The sequence below is a fragment of the Alexandromys fortis genome, unplaced genomic scaffold (assembly GCF_014885135.2).
Source record: "Alexandromys fortis isolate MF-2015 unplaced genomic scaffold, M_Fortis_MF-2015_v1.1 scaffold_30, whole genome shotgun sequence".
In the NCBI taxonomy this organism is placed as follows: domain Eukaryota; kingdom Metazoa; phylum Chordata; class Mammalia; order Rodentia; family Cricetidae; genus Alexandromys; species Alexandromys fortis.
Genome location: NW_026067922.1, coordinates 10,995,354 through 11,012,815, shown reverse-complemented (window position 1 = coordinate 11,012,815; position 17,462 = coordinate 10,995,354). Strand labels below are relative to the sequence as shown.

The window sequence follows — 17,462 nt, the reverse complement described above, 5'->3', positions numbered from 1 at the left end:
CCCCTCCTATACAGTAATGTTGAAGTTCCCATTAGCCAGGATCTGCAAAATCTGCCTTATTTGAAAGTGATGGGAAGGAATTATTAAAAAAATATAAAGAAGTTGAGGAATTTGCATTAAACTTGTGGGGATGGAGGAGAATCCCTCATCCATCCCCTGAGAGAAAAGACCCTACAAACCAGCAAAAAAGAAAAGGGAGAGTACCAGGCAGGGACTGAGCCAGAGTATGACTGAGGCATTAATATTCATAGATTTGGAAAGAGCAATTCAAGGGATGGTTTGGGAGTGTAGAAAGGGACAAGAGAGAAACAGATATTTTAGAAGCATGCAAAGTGTTGGATTTTATCTGCTAGGAAGGGAGAGCAAATTAGACCGGCTTGGTGGGGCTGGGGGAAGGAGGCTGGAGCTCAGAGTGTGGAGTGCCAGCATGCATGAAGCCCTGGGCCTGAGTCCTAGCACTATGTGGCGCATGCCTGTAATTCTAGTACTTGGGAGGTGGAAGTTCAAGGCCATCCTCAGGCGACTAGCAAATTGGAGGCTGGTCTAGGATATGTAAGACCCTATCTCAAAAACAACATAACCCTTCCCCCAAAAAAACAAAAAATCCTATCATAATCAGCTACAATTTCACATGTTATCAGCATACAACAGTGAGAAAATTTGACAGTAGACAAGGGTAGATAAAGATGTGGGGCACCTAGAGCATGATTGGATTGACGGCAGGAGTGTAAGCTGGTCCAGCGCTATACTTTTGGGGATGCCATCTGTGTAGCCTCCACAGGTCCATAGTTGTGCGCCAACCTGTGTTTGTAACAGGGGAGATTTGAGGATGCTTCTCTGAGGGTCGTTTGCAGTAACTCACGAACAAGCAAGCCCTGGAAATAACTCCGCTAGCCACTAGCCGTCCATTGGGAGAATAAATTGTACACAGCCTTGGTGGCCAGGGTCTTAGAGACAGAGGCATCATCGTGGGGGAACCTGAGGGCTTTGTATGAAGCTAAAAGCTGGTCTTAGGAAATGTGCGCAGCACACAGGCACTCTTGTGGGCTGTGGGAGCGGGACACTGAATAGCATGCTGCAGAGGTGAAGCTGAAAAGGAAGTTGGAGACAGTACTTCCTGCCAGAGAGGTGGTACTTCCTGCTGGGGAGGTGGCTCAGCAAGCAAAAGCGTATGCTGTGTGGGCCTGCGTGAGCCTGAGATCACATAAAAACCCAGAGGTAAACTGGGCGGTGCTGGCGCACGCCTTTAATCCCAGCACTCGGGAGGCAGAGGATCTCATTGAGTTCGAGACCAGCCTGGTCTACAGGAGCTAGTTCCAGGACAGGCTCCAAAACCACAGAGAAACCCTGTCTCGAAAAACCAAAAAAAAAAAAAAAAAAAAAAAAAAAAAAAAAAACAAATTCAAGCTGAGGGGGGGGGGTGCGAGCCTTTAATCCCAGCACTTGGGAGGCAAACACAGGCAGATCTCTGTGAGTACAAAGCCAGAGAAACCAAAAAAAAAAAAAAAAAAAAAAAAAAAAAAAAAAACAAAAAAAAAAAAAAAAAAAAAAAAAAAAAAAAAACAAACAAACAAGCAAACGAAGCCAGATGTCATGTTATCCACCTTCAACCCCAGCACTCCTTCTGTGAGGTGGAAGGCAGAGACAGGAGGATTTACTGGTGGGAACTTGTGGACAGGTTATCTGGAGTACATGGCATGGTGAGACGAGAGAAACCCTGCCTCAGTAATGCAGGGGTTGACTTGAGCCAACCCCTGAGAGCTGCCCTCTGACCGCCACAAGACTTCATCCCCAGGGTGCTGTGATCCCCACACGCCTCTCTCTACCAAGTGATAATTGTGCTTTAAAAGGAAAGAGGGGGTATTTTCAGCTCCCGCTCAGATCTACTGAGTCAGAATTCTAACGGGACCCCTCAGGCATCCCTACATATATTAAAGTTGACCTTCGTAAATCAGGAAAATTTTAAGCTAATCATGAAGTGAGGGTTTGTAGCACGATTAAATAAAAACCCAGAGACAGATATTGTGGTTCAAGCTGAAGGTCAGAAAAGCAAAACAGCCAGCCTCTGGCTCTTACCTCTACCTCAGACTAAAATGGCATCCTGCCTCCAGGAATCTCAGAATGAGACTGAGTGAGAGCTGTCTCCTCCCGTTTTATGTTCTTCTCTAGGGCTGGGATTAAAGCTGTGCACCACTGCCACTTGATTTCTATGGCAAACTAACGTGGCTACTGGGTTTTAAGGTGTGTGTCACCTCTGCCTGGTCTGTAAGGCTGACTAGTGTGGCTGTTTTACCCTCTGATTTTCAGGCAAGCTTTATTTATTAAAATACAAATGAAATATCACTACAGGGGTTATCTTGAAAACTATGTGAAGCGTAAGAAGAAAAACAAGGGACAAATAAGACATAAAATTTAGGCTAGGCATGATGACGCACAACTTTAACCCTAGCCCTGGGGAGGCAGAGGCAGGCGCATCTCTGTGAGTTCGAGGCCAGCCTGGTCTACAGAGTGATCTCTAGGACAGCCAGGGCTACACAGAGAGAAACTGCCTGAAATTTAAAATAACAACAACAACAAAAACATAAAATTCAGATTCTTGATTACTTGGGAAGATTGACTAGGTAAAGAATGGGAAAGCTTTTCAGTGATAATGAGGGTGCTTGTTTTGAAATTGCTGGTGGGGACCAGAGTTTTCATTGGATGCCGGGTCACTGAGTCCCCTTTGCAGAGTCAGTGTATTACAAATATTCCTCTGTTTACATTTATTTAAATCAAATGCACACTGTTCTTCAAAACAAAGAGTTTAGAGGGCTGGGGAGATGGCTCAGTTGCTGAAGAGCTGGTTGGGTAGACATGAGGACATGAGTTTGATTCCCAACATCCACATCAATGCCCGGTGTGGTGGTCCATACCTGTAGCCCCAGCACTGGAGAGTCATAGACAGCAGGATTCCCAGGGGCCATCCACTGGCCCCCGAGTCTCGCTGAATCGGTGAACTCTAGGTTCATTGAGAGCCTTGTCTTAAAAAATAAGGTGGGAAGTGACTGAGGAAGACATCCGAAATTGACCTCTGACCTCCATGTGCACTTGTGAATGCATGAATATACAGGTACACACAGGAACATGTATGCACATGAGAGAAGAAAGGAAGGAAGATGTTAGTGACAGTTACCTGGAGGATAAAGAACTGTGGTGAACTTGGAAAGGTGAGGGAGCTTGATGTCTGTGGAGTAAAGGCTACCCTAGCTGTCTTGGGTCGGAGATGCTACGTGCCAGGCTGTCCATCTGGCCTGTGACTGACTGTCAGCTAGGAGAGGTATCACCCAGGTGGGTGGGTGGGCTAGTGAGATGGGTCAGCAAATTTCCTTGGTTGCTGCTTACTGACTCGAGGACAGCTGACATGATGCCCTGTTCCGAAATATTATTTTAAGATGTGTTACATTTGTTTATGCTGTGAACGTTTATTTAATGATGCAAAGATGTGTTGTATTCTTTTCTGTTGCATTTGTTTAACTCTGTGAAGCTGTGTTCTTTTGCTTGTCGAAAATGCCTGATGGTCGAATAAAGAGCTGAACTGCTGATAGCCAGGCCGGAACGAGGGTAGGTGGGGCTGGGGTGGGGCTGGTGGGCAGGAGAGGATAAATAGGAGGAGGAATCTGGGAAACCAAGACGGGGAGCGAGAAAGGGAGGAGAGGAGGACCTCAGGGGCCAGCTGCCCGGCTACACAGTGAACCACAGAGTAAGAAGTAAAGAAAGGTATATGGAATAGAGAGAGATAAAAGCCCAGAGGCCAAAGGTAGATGGGACAATTTAAGTTTTAAAAAGCTGGTTCCCAAGCTTTTTAAACAAGCCAAGCTAAAGCCGGGCATTCATAAGAAAGAATAAGTCTCCATGTGATCATTTGGGATCTTGGTGGCAGGCACCCCCAAAGGACAAAGAGCCAAAAGAGTAGAAGAGTGAAATAAACAACAACCAGCAGCAGGGCCCCGAGTCTCCTGTGCCATAGTGATCTCCCGTGACTGTGCTTTCAATTTATAAAAAACTGTGATCTGGACCAGAGAGATTGCCCAGTGGTTAGAGCACTGGCTGCTCTTTCAGATGACCAGGGTTTGGTTCCCAGCGCCCGCATGCTGACTTACAGCAGTTCCAGGGGCTCTAACGCTTTCCTCTGCACTCTGCATGTGTTAAGCATGCATGTGGTGCACATAAATACATACACGTAGGCAAAACACACAAATAGAAAAAAATTTAAAAAATTTTATGTGATCATATGCATAAGCAAAACAAGAGGAGTTAGAGAACACAGATTAGGAAGAGAGAAAACATGCCAGTAATCTTGCTTCCCTAAACACCCCTGTTCACATCTTACTGTATTTCCTTCCTGCTTTTTTATGTCTCATAGGAGGAGAAAGCATGGTAGTACTTGGAAGCGGGAACATCAGGTGTTTAAGGTCATTTTTGCCACATGGTGAGTTTGAGGCCAGCCTGGGCTAATGAGACATGTGTCTAAAAACAAATAAATAAATACAATTTTATAAAGCGCGAAAGACTTGAATGCCGTGGCTTCCCTCCCGAAGTGTGCGCTCTCCGCTATTACTATCTCATGCATTTTGCATGCATTTGAATGCACCCCTTAAATGCAGAGAAGCTAGCTTTGGTAATGAGCTAACACTAGCAAGAATAACGTGGAAAATGTTAATTATTATTATTATTTTGTGGAAAGTTTTGGCAAGGATCTGATATTCAGGGTTATTAATTCTTTTTTTTCCCCTCCCCTTATTGCCTGCCTCTAAGAGAACCTTCTCAGAAATACTCATGGTACTTGTGTGTGTCCCATGTTGGGTGGGGGGTAAGATCTCTTGCAAGTAATTCTGTTAGTAAGAGAAAGGAAATTTAACGAGGCAGTGTTGGTGCCTGTCTTTATTTCCAGCACTCAGGAGACCAGGGCAGGTGGATCTCTGAGTTCGAGGCCAGCCTCGTCTACAGAGTGAGTTCCAGGACAGCCAGGACTGTTACAAAGAGAAACTCTGTCTCAAAAAACCTAAAAGAAAAAACAAGAAAGAAAGAATTAAATAAAGAAACAAAGAAAAAAAGAAAGAAAGAAAAATTCTGTTATTGAAGAAGTGTGTCCTTGTCCCTGAAAATTACAGTCATGGTCAACTGTAGCCAGAACACAGAAGTGTTCATGGTTTCCTTGACTGGGACCTGCATCTCAAGGGCAGAGTTCCTAACGTTATTGCTTTGAGCAAAAGCCGCAGAATACTTATCTCTTCATAAGCTTTTAGTTTTTGTTGGAAGATCCACCACAAACTGTATGGCGGCGGGGGGGGGGGGGTGTCGCGGGAAACAACAACAAAACAAAGCTGTGGCAGCTGGGTCATTCTGACCTAGAGCGGCCAGGAATGCTTCTAATTGCGGTGGCTTGCAGTGATGAGTTGATTCAGCTAGCCCGTGCTCTCTTGGTGGTGAGAGTTCCTAATCCGGCTCCATTGTTTCGCCGCCAGGGATACTTGCCCGAACCTGTCTGCATCTGTAGGAGGAGGCAGTCAGTCCACCTCCTCGGCAGTGAGTTGTGAGCCTGCTTTCCTGTGTGAGTGGGTGCAGAGGGTGTCCTGCGTCGCTGGAGAGCTGGTGGGACAGGGGTGTGGCTTAGTCATCTCATGACAGACAGCTTCCCCGCAGGTGGCCTTTGCTGAGCATCTACGACATGCCAGGCTTTGTCGAAGGCTCCTTAGGGTCTCGCTCTTTCAGAACTTTTCAACTCACTGATCTTCTAAGGGTGTTTTAGGGCTCATGTCGGTGAGGAGATGAAGATTCTGGGAGCTGTCACTGTCCCCCATTATATAGCCGGTACCCCTAAATGTTTGAACAAGTGATTGAGAAATGAATTCCATTGTCAAGGGAAGAAAAAGACTGACTGAAATGGACCCAAAGAATGGGTCCCAGCAATTCCAAGGTTTCCTAAACTCCCAATGATCCACCCCTCCTACACTCAGTTCTCAAGTTCTAGGTTCAAAGGAGATGGGGTGGAGGATTCAATAGGTAAATAGGCCAATAACACAATAACAATATCACAAGACAGATGAGGAAATGTGTTTGTGGCCAATGGAGAGATTTATAATCTTCCTTTTAAACAAGTGGCCAGGGGCTGGAGAGATGGCTCAGTGGTCAAGAGCAATGACTTCTCTTGCTGAAGATCCCGGTTTGATTCCCAGCATCCATATGGTGGCTCACAAGTATCTGTACCTGCAGTTCCAGGGGATCCAACCCTTTCTTCTGGCCTCCTTGGGCACCAGGCAGATGCACAGAGTGCACAGACATACATGTAGGCAAAATACTCACACACATAAAATGAATAAACCTTTCAGGAAAGGACAAACACTGACGGCAACCACTACTAAGTACGTCATTTTACTTAATCCCTGAAGAGGCACCCAAGAGAGCATCACTCACTCTGTGTTCTGCCAAGGAGGATGGAGGTCAGAGAGGCACAGGGTCTGCCATGGGTCACAAGGTATCAGCGGGGGAGGAGGCTGGGATTGGAACCCAAGCACAGATGTTCCAAAGCTTCGCTGGAGATTCTACTTTCCGGTAAACCGATGCTGGAGACGGATTTTTCATGGCGAGGTTTGACTTTATTTTGTATTCAGTGGAGGAAAGAGACCAAATGACATGGAGTGTCAGAACTTTCTTTTGTAGAACCTAATCTCCAAGTGTTGGTCCTACCCCAAGTAGAGATTCAGTGTAGAGGGCCAAGCAGATGCAAAAAGTTTCTGGGTTAGATTTGGAGTGTGTGGGGTGGAGTGCGTATGGAGACATTATTTTATTATTATTATTTTTCCTTTATTTATTAAAGATTTCTGTCTCTTCCCCGCCACCGCCTCCCATTTCCCTCCCCCTCCCCCAATCAATTCCCCCTCCCTCGTCAGCCCAAAGAGCTATTAGGGTTCCCTGCCCTGTGGGAAGTCCAAGGACCACCCACCTCCATCCAGGTCTAGTAAGGTGAGCATCCAAACTGCCTAGGCTCCCACAAAGCCAGTAAAGCAGTAGGATCAAAAACCCATTGCCATTGCCATTGTTCTTGAGTTCTCAGTAGTCCTCATTGTCTGCTATGTTCAGCGAGTCCGGTTTTATCCTAGGCTTTTTCAGACCCAGGCCAGCTGGCCTTGGTGAGTTCCTGATAGAACATCCCCATTGTCTCAGTGTATGGGTGCACCCCTCGCGGTCCTGAGTTCCTTGCTCGTGCTCTCTCTCCTTCTGCTCCTGATTTGGACCTTGAGATTTCTGTCCGGTGTGGAGACATTTTTTAAACCAGCACCAGCATGCTGTGCATTTTGATCCATTCCTTGCTCTTCACATAGACACGTAAATCAGAAACTTTCGTTATTTTTGTTTTTTTTTTTTTCTGAGGGTCTCATGTCTTTCAGGCTGGCTTTGAACTCACTCTGTAGCATCAAAGATGATCCTGAACTTCTCACCCTCCTGCCTCTACCTCTAGGGTGCTAGGATTATAGGCACATAAGCATACTTGGTTTGTATGTGTTGGGGCTTGTGCCCAGGGCATTGTGCATGCCAGGTGAGCATGCTACTTTTTTTTTGTTGTTGTTGGTTTTTTGAGACAGGGTTTCTCTGTGGTTTTGGAGCTTGTCCTGGAACTAGTTCTTATAGACCAGGCTGGTCTCGAACTCACAGAGATCCGCCTGCCTCTGCCTCCCGAGTGCTGGGATTAAAGACGTGCGCCACCACCGCCCGGCGAGCATGCTACTTTTATCTTGTATGCAAGAATACAGATATACTTTTTTTATGCCAAGAGGGGGGTAAAAAGAATACAGATATATAGTCATTTGTTCTTTAATACAACGTGTGTGTTCATCAGGATGGGGTTAAAGACCCAGTGCTCAAACACTTAATCAGTGGTGGTACACTTTAAAAAAAGATAAAGTCCTAATAAAAAGGACGCATGTCTTACACATGTGCAAATAGTTAAGAAATATATATATACCCTGCAATAAATACAGAATGATAACCTTGAAGGGCACAGGTACTTTGTGCTGGCTAGAGTACCTGGCGGGTACTGAAGTGTGTGGATGCTTGCATGGTTTTTCTGTGTTCCTATGTAGCCCAATCCAGCCAGATGCCATTTAGATCCTCTTGCCTTAGTATGTCTTGGAGAGGACGCCACACCTAAGCATACACACATGCAACTCGAGAGGTGTTCATTTGCTCCAAACATGTCAATATGGTCTTGCAAATCAGAAGTTCTGGAGCAATCATGGCAGCAGGCCTGACTGTGTGGGGGACACCGAATAAGACCTAAAACTCTTGCTGATCTCGAGTGTGGGAAGTGGATGACTTTGTCCCCGACCTCTCCCATGCGCTACCTTGTCTACACTGGGTTCTCCCCACAGGGTCCTGGATGAGCTGTCCCGCCTCCTCTGTGTCCCTCCGAGAATATTTCTGGCAGTCCTTTGATGCAAGTATTGTGTAGGAAGCAGAATCTGACCCTTGACCCCTCTGAAGACTAACTGTAAGTTTTGTTACAGTTACAAATTCTTGCTGTGTCCGGGGTTTTCTGATTCTGCAGAGTCTCTTATTTAGCTTCTGGGCGTTTCTTTTGTGTTTCTTTCCCTCAGAATGTTGGGTAACTGTTGTAGTTTCAGTGTTTAGCAACGAGGGCAGTTGCTTTGGGGACCCAGGACAGAATCTGCTAGTATTTGGGAGGCCTTTGGGGGCAGGTTTGTTCCCAGGGGTTGCCTGGATTGGCCAGATGATGACCCTTCTGAGCGTCTGGGGGGATGTAGTTTCCTGGGAGTTTGGCATGTGGCCTTAGGAGTGGGTTCCAGATACCTGGTAGATTGTTTTAGAGAGTCCTACTTCTGAAAGCCCACTTGCTGCAGGCAGGCTGGGGTACCTCAGTGTGCTTCACTCACTGAAGCAAAATGTGTACTCCCTGGCTTCTGGAAGTTCAGTAAACCTGAAATTCTCTCACTATCTGTCTGTTTTCCTTAAAATTTATGGCTCAAAGTAACTCCACCCATTTAAAGCTTAAAAAAAAACAAACATAATTATATATATACATACATACATATATACATACACATACATATATACATACACATACATATACATATACATATACGCATACACACACATATTTTCTTGGCATGGTGGTCCATGACTCTGTGAGTTCTACATAGTAAGTTCCAGGCCAGTCAGGCTGCTGAGTGAGATCCTGTCTCAAAAAGAATTTATTGTAATTCATCAGTGTGTGTGTGTGTGTGTGTGTGTGTGTGTGTTGGAGGGCTTTGCACACATGCCACAGCAGCCACACGAAATGTCAGCAGGCAGTTTGCAGAACCTACCATGTGGGTCCTGGGGATTGAACTCAGGTCATGAGGCCTGGCAGCAATCACCTTTACCTCCTGAGCTATCCTGTAGGCACCAAAACTAGAATTTTTAAAAAAGTGATGATTTCAGGAGGGTTCAGGAGTGGTGCGTGGAGGTAGAAATTCGTTGTTGTGATAAGTTTCTGTTTGTCCATCTCTTCCAGTTGGCTGCATTTCTAGAGAAAAAGGACGCCTCTCTCTGCTTTTGGATCTTGGCACGTCGCCCATAGGATGTCAGTGGATCGAGTTATATATAAATGAAAGGTAAACAGTGCATTCGTGGATTAAAATGCATTGAATGAGGTCTTGGTGCTTTTATCATAGACATTCTGAAATTTGTGAACTCAAGGGAAGCGGCCAAACACAGTTGAACTAGAAGGGAAAATTAGGGCCCTAATTATGTGTTTTCATAAGCCCCCACGAAAGGCTGCATCAGGTTTGGGGTACACCGTTTACTTTGTCTTCTTAACTTCCTGGCTGTGTCCAATAAATTTGTAGGCTTTCAATAGTTTGCCTAAGTGTGGGTCTTTGAAGTGTTCATGTGTTTTGTTGGAGCTCTGAGCTCCTTGTTCTCCCTTTCTCCTTTCCCTTCTCCTTCTCTTTCTTTCCTAATGAAAGGGCAGTCATTTCAAGTAAGTTCCTCCGAGTATCCTCCAAATACCCTTTGTTGTGGGAGGCTGTAGCTCAGGGGCCAAGGACTTACACACACACACACACACACACACACACACACACACACACACATATATACATATACATATTTTCCCCCAAGACAGGGCTTCTCTGTATAACAGTCCTGGCCATCTTAGGACATTCTTTCTTTGTAGATCAGGTTGACCTTGAACTCACAGAGATCCACCTGCCTCTGACTTCTGAGTTCTGGGATTGAAAGCATACACCACCACCACCCAGTGCACAGATATTTCTTATTTTCCCAGACAGACGTGTGAAGGCATGGATGGACAGATCTATACTCTGTTCTCTTGCAGATCCCTCCATGTTAGGGGAGACAGCCAAGCATACGGACTGATTGTTCTGAGAAATCGGTGTAATTGTGCAGCCTACACTGGGAGCAATAGGGCTGTGAAGGATGAAGGGAGCTGGGAGGATTCTGTTCAGGGCTGGAAGCAGGTCCACCGCACTGTGGAAGAGATGCTTGTCTGGGTATTGAAGAATGAATAGGAGTTCGTGTCATGAGTAGTGAGGAAAGGGCTTTACAGCAGAGGGGAACACACAGCTAGGCTGGTGTGTGTGTGTGTGTGCGCGTGTGCATGTGCATGAGTGTGTCTCCCATCTTTAGGCAGCATCTGATGGATGCTGGGAGGTGGTAGCTCCCTGTGTGCACCTGGGAAGCTCTGAGTCCTAAAGCGATCTGGAAACCGCTCAGGGACATGTTTTGCGAAACTCAAGGCGTATTTACTTGTTGATGGCGGTTATCACAGTCTCTGGAGCATTCTGTTGAATAAACAGAGACTTCCTCCCTGTCTCTGGAAGGTCATCACTTCCAGTCTTGGTGGTTAGGAGGGAAAAACAAGAGCTGATGTGGTCGCAGCTGGTGTGATGGCTGTGCCGGTGACCTTAGTGTTCTGTTTATGTGGACGGGGCTTTTCAGGGCAGGACAGCACATGCCATGGAGAAGGGAGGGACCGAGATTTAAAGCCGGAGGACAAGCCACACCACACCCTCAGCAACAGTGCATGATGGGGAGGGGAAGTCTCTCTCTTGCCATCCTCCTGCAGAAGACCCCACCCCCCACCCCAGTCCCCTGAACCATGCCTGTCACAGGTCTATTTGACAGTGAGGGAAAAGCATGGCTAGCTCAAAGTCCCATCATTCAGACCTAAAGAAGACAGAACCTGCTTTGCTAAGTTTTTTCTTAAACTTAGACCAGTTTAAAAAGTTAACAGATTGGGGTGAACGTGAGAGACACCTGAAGGCGCTTGAGGCGGCTGCAGTGCGGTTTCTGTCAGTCCCTTTCTGACTGCTGCGTGTTCACAGGCTGAGCGCCTAGCCACGACCACTGTGGCTGTGACCCTGTGGTGTCCCCTGTGTTACTATGCCAGGAACTGCTGCAGGTACTCCGTGCACAGGGACTCACTGAATCCACGTAGTCCCCTCCAAAAGGGCGGGTTTTTCATTCTGCTTTCCAGATTTGGGAAACTGAGGCGTGGGAATGGTGACTTGCTCACGGTTGAACATCGAGTAAGGAAGGGTAGAAACCCAGCCCTGGAACTGGAGCACATGGCATACAAACTGATGGTTAATTGTGCCAGTGTTACCGCCGATGGTACAGTGAGCAGAACATATTTTAGTGTGTGTCTAAACACATACATAATAATTGAAAGCATACACTATACAGCTATGGAAATTTTACATCATATATAATCTATATCTACATATATCTATATCTACATATAGATATAGATTATATATGCAAACATATTATATATATAATATATATTATATCTGTCTGTGACCCATGCATGTGTAGATGCTCACCGAGGTCAAAAGAGGGCGTTGGATTCCCTGGAACTATGGCAGTTGAAAGCTACTGTGTGGTCTTGAGAATTGAACCTGGGTCCTCTGTAAGAGCAGCAAGTGCTATTAACCACTAATCCACCTCTCCAGTCCCACAGTAGCAGTGTTAAATCTTTTTTGTTTCCCTCTCTCCCTTTTTCTCTCCTTTCCTCCCTCCCTCCTTTCCTTCCTTGCATTCTTGTATGGGGACTGAACTCGTGGTTTTTAGGCAAGCTCTCCATCCTCAGCCTGTAAATCATTCTCTTGCTGAATGTTACAGCCTAAGAAGGTCTGTGTTATTTGAAATGCCTTCGTGTGTAGCTTTCATCATTTGTGGGTGTTGTAGGTTACCTTATGTATTCCTCCTCCTTGGCCGTTTCTTTAGCTACCACTTTCCACATTTACCAACAGTGCTCTGACAGAAAGGCCACAGGTGCATCCCGTATGTGATGATCCTTCTCCATCCTCCCCTGAAGGAGAGTGAGGGCCGAAGCCCCAGGAAGTTACTTCAGGAAGTGTCAAGCAGGACCACCAGGGGGCGCTGCTCTCCAGTTGCCAGAGTGTGACTGTGGTCTGGATGCCACTTTTCCTAGGAGCCGCTGCTCAGGCAGGGGTGGGGGTAATGGGGGTATGAAGGTGGGTGGTGGGTGCCTTAATTCCATCCTGTGGTTCCTGGTACTTTTGGGAGTGACACTCAGAAACAGCTAGGAACTGTCTTTCCTGACTTGAGCAATAACAAGAATAATTCTACCCTTTAGACTTTGTCATAGAGGTAAATGGTGTTGAAATTCTCAAGTTGTATTCAAGTAAGTCACCATCATAGGGAAATAAAGATTAAAGTTGTCTACCACAAATAGAGTTGTGTCTCACTTCCCTTCTTCCCTGTTTTAGTTAGGATTTGCTCGAGAGTCCTGAATTCATAAAAGAAATATATAGAATGTAGAGAGGGCTCTGGATTCCAGCTGGGGTTTTGTCAAAGATTTGTATTGCAGTAGAAACAAATGCTGCAAACGACAGAGTTGAAATCTGCCCTTAGGGCCAGGGTGTGGCTCACTGGATAAAGGCACTTACAGTACAAGCCTGGCGACCTGAGCTCGGATGTGAAACCTATGTGGTTTGTCTCCAGACCGCCACACATATGTGCACATGTATACAGCCATGCCTGTACAAAATTAAATAACTAAAAATAAAACCTATGCCTCTCGTGGATCTCAAGGGAGCTCCAGGTGCAGGGTATACCCCGTGTTCAGGAGGTGGTGACTTTGAGGGACACGGGTTGCCTCTGGTTCACACCGGGCTGTGTGCACTTCACTGTCCGCTCACTGCCCCGCACAGCGCAGCTTGGGTCACCACCCTTTGCTTTCCGCACAAGCGTGCTTGGTTTTGTACTCCCAAGTACAGAAACTTCCACATTGTTGAAAAAGGACCAGTTGGACCGCCTGCCGGTAGACAGCAGCGCTGTTATGTACCTGCGGGAGAGCACTGTGACCTGTGAGCGCTTCAGTTCTGAGAACGTTGACCCAGCAGGAGCGGGGCAGATGGAGCTCCTGGAACAGCCACTGCCAATTCTCTTTTCTGTGGGGAGGGGTGGCAGCCGTGGTGTGATTGCGGATACTAGTTCCGATACTATCCAGCGTCAGGGCTCCGGAGCTGTGATGTCAGGTCGACACCCCCCTCCTCCCCCCAGGCTCCCTGCTATGCACCAGGGTGGAACTGAGCCGCCCCACACCCTGCATCCTGTTCTCTAACGCAGATCAAAGGCGTGGGTTGAGGGAGGCAGGGAGCCACTTAGAGCTTCCCGCCCTTAAGGGGTTTTGCAACCTGCCCTTAGCTTGTTGGTTTAGGGGCTGCCTGCGGTGACCAGCTTTCTGTAAGGTATGGTGGATCTGACTTTGGGGTTGAAGAGGTCTGGTCGCCTTTGCTTATTTATGACAGTATTGGCCGGGATAGCGTATTAGCTGCAGAATATTAGCCTTTTGTAAGTTGCAAGATCCATAACCGAAGGGAAGCTCACTTAATTACGTCCTTGGTGCTGTTTGCTGTGGTACCTAAGGAGGACGTAGGTGATATGTTTCGCACAAGGTGGTTACAAAAGCCACAGTTGCTGCTATTACAAAGGGCAGACTAAGGGAGCTTCAGACACTTCTCTTTGGAGTCTGCTTTGCTGGCTCTGGAGAGGGGGCTTCCCAAGTGACATCTCCTCCTACTTTGTGCTTCCATTCACCGCTAGCCAGGGCCAGAAAGCAAAGCAGACCTCTTTGTCATTCTTTTGGGGAGCACTCGAAGATCTCCAAATAATCACCCCGAACCTTCTGAGAACAGACGTCTGCAGAAGGTGCAGCGAGGCAGGGGAGTTTCCTCACAGGCTGGGCCGGCTCAGGGGATGAGGGGCTAGTAGCTTGGTCACCAGCTACCTTCCCAGTCCCCCACCTTCATTCCTCCACAACACCTGTGGAGTTCATAGTTCCTGCAGGACAGATCAGGGAATCTCCATTCGAATGCCCGCGTTTCCTGCCAGCGGAGCCACCAAAGAGTTTATTGGATGCAATTCTGCGGTTTAGTGCCTTTATTGCCATACCATATATTCAGGGCTTGCTACGGCTCTCCTGTGGGAGCCACCAAGCCTGGTGGGATGCCTGGGAGGGAAGAGCATGTCATATTCAGAAGGCATCGCTTTGTTCTGTCCTGTTCTAAATTCTGGGCTCAGAGGGCTCTTACTCCCGAGCCTGACGGTCTGAGTTTGATCCACCAGACCCGCATGGTAGAAGGAGCAAACCAATTTCTGTGTTGCATAAAGCAGGTATGTGAGCATGTATGTGTTCACAGACATGCTTGCCCATGTTCACAAACTTCAGGCTCATTGGACACAGACCGTCCTATCATTGTGTGTAGGATTGTTCTACTGAGAATTTGTTCAAAAGTTAGAAGGTAGAGTCAGAGTTCATGCTAGCTAGTGTAGGGCGATGTAGTGAGACTTTGGGTGGCTTGTGGGCCCCGTGGCTGCCTCTGTCACTCTCATCTGTGGTCCTGGAAGGTAGACAGAGATTCTGGGGGATATGTCTCCAGAAAGAGCTAGAACTCAGAGGGAGGCCCGAGGAGTGTTCGGGCTGCGTTCAGAACAGACAGGGCAGGTGGAAGGTTGAGAGGAGGGGCCATTGCGGAGCCGTGCATAGGCCCTGAACCGGGAACCTGTCCTTTCTTCTCGAGATATGGGGAGATGGGACAGTGGTGGGGTTGATGGGACCGGGTCCCTTGAGGCCCCGTGGAGGGAGCTTTGCAAGTGCGGGTGAGGACCTGCGGGGTTGGAAAGGCCTGGTTTGTTGGCACTCGTGCCAGCCTTGTGCTGCTTCTGAGATTTTCTGCACGCAGAGACCACTGCTGGCTTCTCACTGTCTTCAGAGATGGAAGACAGTCGGGCCTCTCCACCGTCTTCCCCAGGGCGACGTCTTGATGCTCTCCGCACTCCTCTCCATTTCTCTAGGCCACCTCACTCGGCTTCCCTGACTTCCTCTGTGCCGGAGCTGTGCCAGGAGGCCTTGCCAGGCTAAGCTGAGAGAACTTCCTGTTCCCCTCCCCCTTTCTCTTGAAGGTGGCTTCTGCCCACCCCTTCCCGAGGCCGCACACACCGACAACTGACTGCCTGTACTGCCTACACAATGGAGGGATGTTTCAGGGCAGGATTGCGACCTGTCCATGTTTTCTTAGCTCTAGGTGGAATGAGATACTTCTTCTGCCATGCAGTAGGCTTAGACCATGGAGGCACTGGACTCTTGAGTCAAACTGTGATCTTGGGGGAGGGAAAAGGGGGGGAAGAGAATGGTCTTTGCTTCTCACAGGGAGGGCGGAGGTCAGACAAGAAGCATTTGTGGTTGGAGACACACCAGCTTTGTGAACTTGGGCTTTGAGATCTCTCTCTCTTTTTAAATTAATATTTTATGTCTGAGTGTTCTGCATGTACACCTGCAGGCCGGAAGAGGGCACCAGCTGTCATTACAGATGGCTGTGAGCCACCTGGTAGCTGGGAATTGAGCTCAGGACCTCTGGAAGAGCAGCCAGTGTTCTTAACCACTGACCCATCTCTCTAGTCCAGGCTTTGAGACTCTTGAGGCCAGTTGTACTGTGTCTAGGAGCCTGGGGTGGTCTGGGTGGGGGAGGAAGGACCCTTCTCCATAGGAAACTATTTTAGGCTCAGAGGGAGAGGGGGACAGAAGTGAGGGGATGGGGACGGGAAACTTTTTTGCTGCTTTCTGCAGCTGTTTGTCGGGGAGCTGGTAGACATGGATAGGTCTCTGTGGCTTTTTGGAGAATAAACCCAGGTCCGTGCGAAGATGCAGGCAGCTCACTGGGGTGGGGGAGCAGCGTCAACTTCTGGCTGAGGCCTTAGCTGAGGGAAGGAACAGTGGCTGAGCAGGCTGTGCTCTGGCAGGAGAAATGACAGGTGCACAACTTGTTCCCTGTTTCTCATAGGAAATTCCTCTTGGCTGCAACTGGAGCCAAGAGCAGGAAGGTCTTTGGTAAATACCCGAGGGAGAAAAGCCAGCTGGAAGACATTTTAGATTGCAACGGGGTGGGGGGGGGACCCTGGGGACCCAAATCATAACCCTAACTGTGCTTATCTGTCGTGGGCTGCTTCTGAGCACTGTTAGACCATCTCACAGTCCATCCTCCAGGCCTCACTGTCCCCTCCCCTCGCTCCTGCCTCCTCTGAGTAGCTCGTGTCTAGGTTCTTCAGTAGCTCAGTACCCTGGGACATAAAAAGAACAAATACAAGTATCTATTTATTCATGTGTGTCTACAGCATATTTACTGATTCATACAGTTAACACATGGGCTAAAGTGTCATTTTATAGTTATACTATACAATATACATTTTATGCTCTAAAATTTTATACTGTAAAATGGTGAGCTGGCTCAGTTGGTAAAGCGCTTGCTATGCAAGTGTGAAGACCTGAGTTTGGATGCCTGGGACCCACTTAAAAAGCTGGGTGCAATGCCACTCTCTGTCATCCTGGCACTGGGGAGGCAGAGACAAGAGAATCTCTGTAGCTCAATAGTCTGCAACTCTTGCTGAATTGTTGGCCTTCAGATTCTGGGAGAGACCCTGATTCAAAACAAAGATGGAGCATGAGAGGAAGACACTCAACACCGAGTGCTGGCCTCTGGAGATGTACTCAAGGCATGCATTGCATATTCAATTTGGATATGCTAGAAAGTGATGGATGTGAATAAATAAAATGGCTAAACTGAACTTTTATGTGTTTGTGCAATTTTTTGTCGCTGTGATGGATAGGTTTTGTGATGGGGACCATGTTTGCTCTCTCTGGAGGTTTCAGCAGCAGAGTAGGGCCTTATTCTCCGAATAGTTGTAGGATTTTCTTGTCACTCAATGAAGAGGTTGCCCACCCAGGGGCTGCCTAGCTTTGCTGTGCATGCTTGCTTAGGTTCTTTAGACCAGTGTCCTAGCAGGTGTACCCCACCTTTTGACATAGTGACATGATATTGTCATCTACAGAGTTTGTGCTGCAGAACCACACTGAGTTCTAGAAAAGACAACAAACG

General features: G+C 47.5%; 1 protein-coding gene across 25 annotated transcripts in view; it reads left to right on the top strand.

The window, feature by feature from the left end:
- Positions 1-17,462, top strand: part of Greb1 (growth regulating estrogen receptor binding 1) — a 133,342-nt gene that overhangs the window by 35,669 nt on the left and 80,211 nt on the right. For 18 of the 25 annotated variants that reach the window (XR_007591630.1, XR_007591631.1, XM_050141861.1 and 15 more), the window contains 2 exons: positions 8,409-8,527; positions 9,551-9,650. The gene's annotated coding sequence lies outside the window, so the exon portion shown is untranslated. The remainder of the gene's footprint in view (positions 1-8,408; positions 8,528-9,550; positions 9,651-17,462) is intronic. The other 7 variants (XM_050141867.1, XM_050141871.1, XM_050141869.1 and 4 more) reach the window with 1 other exon arrangement.